Raw genomic sequence first — 4,997 nt, forward strand, 5'->3', positions numbered from 1 at the left:
TTAAAATTTATGCAATTAAAAGCTTGCAAATTGCCAGTTTTCTGTTTTTTTAAGGCCATAAAAACCATGTGAAACTTATTGATATTTTTGGAATTTTGTAAGGGAAACATCAACCTCTTTAAGATAAAAAATAATTTCTGAATTTCCTTTAACCTCCGTGAAAAGATTGGTCGTATCCCATATTGCTTCCTCGACAAGAAAGGCTTATGCTAAACTTGAGAAAAAAAGAAACTTCTAAAATCAAGTTATAAAATTCTCTCATTAAAAAATCAGAAATTTAAGATCTTTTGCAATGACTTCCGGAATTCTTTGTCCCTGAAAGACATCTCCTCTCTCCCGCAAATCTTGTGAATAAAGAGATCCTTCCGAAAGGGATAATTGGATGGAAACTTGCACTGTGAATATGTGGTGCGGGAGAAAGTCTTCTCAATGGAAGCTACTTTGTCGTGGGATTTTATGGTGACTGCTTGGGAAATTGAAAATGAACCTATTTGGGACCATCTGGTGTCCAATTTTTATTTGTTTCACCCAGAGAACCCTCCTCCTCATCCGCCGCATCTTCTAACATCCGGCCCACACACATATATATATATTTCATACACGTAATGGGGTTTCACAGGGGTGGATTAGCTCCCAACTACATTGTCCTCTTCCCCGCATATGTGTGTGAACTCACAGGGAATCAAATTTATGTCTCACACAGTATCGGTTATGTACTTTTCCAATTTAATTCCTAACCACCCACCCCCATTCCCCACGGAAAACACGCTGCCCTATATATCTATATGGAAAGGAAGGGTGTCCCCACCAAGGCTGTGGGTGATAGAACGAGCTGTTTTATTGGAGTTATAATTTTCAACACAAAACCATCGAATCAGGACTTTTTCTACCCTTTTGCTCTCTCTCTCTTTTTCTGCAATATGGGAAGTAGTTTTGGCTTTTATTAGGGGTAAAGTCCAAAAAAAATAGAGCAGCATTGGTGATAAAACATTTAAAAAAAATTCAACCAAAACATTTTGATGGATCAAACCCATTCCCAACCCATTTGTTTTGATCAATTTTTATGGCAATACGATGTAATTTATTGGACCATTTGTTGGCAGTGTTATGTCATGGATTTTATGATAAATAACTCTGATGGGAATGTAGGTATTTTTTAAATAATTTTCAAGGAACATTTATAGAACAAATAGCATCCGAAAAGCTTCCAAAAAAAGCTTTCAATACAACCTTAAAAAATACTCTTTAAATTCCCTAAGAAAAAACTTAAAAAGTATTTTTTTAAATTTAAAATTCAACGCCAAAAAGGAGCTATTTTAATTAATTTCTCCATTAATACTCGCTGTATGTGATGAAACTTTTGCCACACTCTGCGAGAATCAATGCAAAAGTTCCAAAAGAAAGTTACGTTAATCCTCATGATGGTTTCTTTTCTGTTCACCACCATCTTCTTCGCGCACTGAGATGATTCCCCTTCGGGGCTTTTTGAGGGGGTAGGGGGTGTAATACAAAGTCAATTATCTGGAGCGCTATGGTGCATATTTGCCTATGGCTTTTGAAAGCATATATACCCCAGGATATCGATATAAATTCAACATTTTACTTAAATTAATGGATATTTATCTTTCAGAGTACCCAATATTCGACTCTCGTCATGCGAAAAGCTGAAAATGAAATTGCAAATTTAAATTCCATCATCATGCTAACCCCCTCCTCTCGTCTACCCACAAATACATATATATTTTATCTCTATAACTTGAGTAAGGACTTTTTTTACCCTGGGCTCCACCCCCATCCACAAGAGACAACTTAATACCATTTTGGCTTTAGTTTTATTCTTTATTGTAATGCCACCACCCTTCCCTCAGTGTATACCCTCTCAATCTACTCTTAGTGGGTGCTGGTGTGCAGATTTCATCGCCAGAGGGGGTTGCGCGGAATTCAGAAAAAAATAAGAGAGAGAGAGAGACATCCCCATCCAAGTGAAGAAGAAGCTTTGCCCGTGTGTTCATTCGCGGAACTGACTTTACACGATTTTCTCATTAGTAGGATAAACATTTGAATATTGCTTTCGTCCTTATTATATTGCAATAATACCCCCACCCTCACCCCATCCTGAGTCTCGCGTACAATCCTCTCTTCCAATGGCAAAATGGAGAGAGATGGTGAGGAAAATGTAAATGAAGTCCTCCATCGTGTCTTTGCCCATCTTTTATTCACAAATGTTATATATAGCAATAGGTTTCATTCTTATATTGACAACTTTGAGGGCTTTCAGATTTGAAACAATCGAGGACATTGCCTTGAAAATAATGCTAAAATTAGATTCTGCAAATTTACATGAAGAAGACCTTGAGGCATGATTGAGAAGGATATTTGGGAGGATATATTAAAGCGTTGGTATGATAAGTTATCTATACTGATTAATTATCTTTTACACAACTACTGCCTCTAATTGGTCCAAAAAGCGTTGAATTTAAAAAGAAAGATATTCTAATTTCTTGATGAATTCATGGGCAGTCAATTAAAATATAAGGGAGATAGTTCTGAGAGTACAGAACCACCCCGAACTCACGTATTATTTCCAATTGTTTTCACTGGACTTCCGTCCGTATACATATATAATATTATATTCACCACATCAAGTGCCCAATAATATCCCCTCAGAGAGCCACTAAATACAAACCTAAAACACTAAAGTCATGCCATTTGACTAGCTCATAAACAATACAATCCCATTTATGTGCTACACTGCAATACATTTTGCGCATAAATTGATATTTTCATGATGCCTAAAATACCACACAACCCACACCGAGTTTATCCCGCATCCATCGAGGGTACTTCTAACTAATGATTTTATTTATTTTCAGGGCTGCATGACTAAAGTATGGATAGCACTTAGTTAGTCTTTGCACCCTCCTCATTTCAGAGATTCACTTTACAGCATTTACACCCTCGTATTGGAAGGGATTCATTCGTATATGTAGCATAGCTGAAATGGTGCATACATAACTTTTTATTTCTATGATTATGGATACGCATGTGGAGCATGAATGTGGGGGAGGTTACGAATGGATATGTATATAATTCTGGTAATTCCCGATAAAGACAAATGTCGGCTCAAGTTTTTATGATGAAATGCATTAAAATGGAATAAAAACATGTCGAATTCTTGTGGCATTGCGGGTGGTGACAATTCGAGTGAAAAAGCATAAATCAGTGGATTCAGAGCTTTCTTCACGGGGTTTTTGGGGATATCACAGGGAAATTGTATGGAAAAAATCAAAAGAAAATGTCGTTAAAAGATCTTCTAACGTATTCTAATTTTTTCAATAAAAATATTTATATTTTCTTTTGCCTTATATTCTTTTAGCTGTAGTTTTGCTATGAATTTTGTAATACCTAAAGCTTTGATGGAAAGCTCATAAAAATGCAAATGTAAATGTACTGGTAAGTTTCACTTACGGGCTGTGATTCTTCCTTCAGAGGTCAGTCCAAGTATGATATTTGATGAAGATTGAGGTGAAATATTGCAGAAAATTCAAGTGTGTCATAAATTGAGGGTGTCAAACTCTGGGGAAGGCTAACTCGCGCATTGGTTGTGATTCCTGGCGCGAGTCATCCTTCCCCAGAGTTTGCACCGCCAATTTATGACACACCTGAATTTTCTGCCACATTTCACCTCAATTTTCATCAAATATCATACTTGGACTGATGTCTGAAGGAAGAATCACAGCCCGTAAGTGAAACTTACCAGTACATTTAGTACATATGCATTTTTTTTTCATTTTTCCCTAATTTTTTTTTCTTACAATGTTCAGTATCCTGTATTCTATTTTTTTCTGTTTTATAATTCCTTTTTAATAAAAGTATAAAAATTTTAAAAATTATTTTAAAATTATTTTTTTATTTTATTTATTTCTCCCCTTGGCGAATCTTCCCGAATGGACCCGACGCGGGCGGCTCGCTCGGCTGTGACGGCTAGCTGATTCCGTCGTCCTCGATAGATTTCCTTCCTTCGGGCCCACTTCGGGGTACTTCGGCTTCGTGCCCTTCGTCCACTCGGGGACACATTTTCCAGCATTTGACACTAAATCTGGCATAAAAATGCATAGAAACACATTTTCCTGCATTTGGCACTAAATCTGGCATAAAAATGTATAAAGTCCTTTTTATTTTCATTACAAAAACATTTTTCTGCATTTGACACTAAATCTGGCATAAAAATGTATAAAGTCCTTTTTTATTTTCATTAAAAAACACATTTTCCTGCACTTGACATCTGGCATAAAAATGCATAAAGTCCTTTTTATTTTCATCACATTTTTCTGCATTTGACATCTGGTATAAAAATGCATAAAGTCCTTTTTTAGCGTTTTCACTCGGTTTCCGCTCGGCTCTCGCTCGGCTCTCGTTCGGCTCTGGCACAGAGTGTGCTCAATTTTTGTTGGATTTCATTTCTATTTTTATGTTATCCTGTTAGTATCAGTGCAAATGGCCGACAAAATCGTAGTCGGCTAGGATTTTTGCCAGAAAAATGGAAAAAATCCTAGCCGACTACGATTTTGTCGGCCATTTACACTGATACTAACAGGACAGCATAAAAATAGAAATAAAATCCAACTAAATTTGAGCTCACTCTGTGCCAGAGCCGAACGAGAGCCGAGCGAGAGCCGAGCGGAAGCCGAGCGAAAACGCTAAAAAGGACTTTATGCATTTTTATGCCAGATGTCAAATGCAGGAAAATATATTTTTAAATGAAAATAAAAAGGACTTTATACATTTTTATGCCAGATTTAGTGTCAAATGCACCTTATGCATTTTTATGTCAGATTTATTGTCGAATGCAGGAAAATGTGTTTTTTAATGAAACTAAAAAGGACTTTATACAATAGGAGCTGAGATATAACGAAAACAAAAATTGGGGGTGTTCCAAAATGGTGGATGGAGGGGTGGGGGGTCAGATTTGACTTCATAATCGGATGTCTTTCAGT

This window comes from Lutzomyia longipalpis, chromosome 4 (assembly GCF_024334085.1).
Source record: "Lutzomyia longipalpis isolate SR_M1_2022 chromosome 4, ASM2433408v1".
NCBI classification, from domain to species: domain Eukaryota; kingdom Metazoa; phylum Arthropoda; class Insecta; order Diptera; family Psychodidae; genus Lutzomyia; species Lutzomyia longipalpis.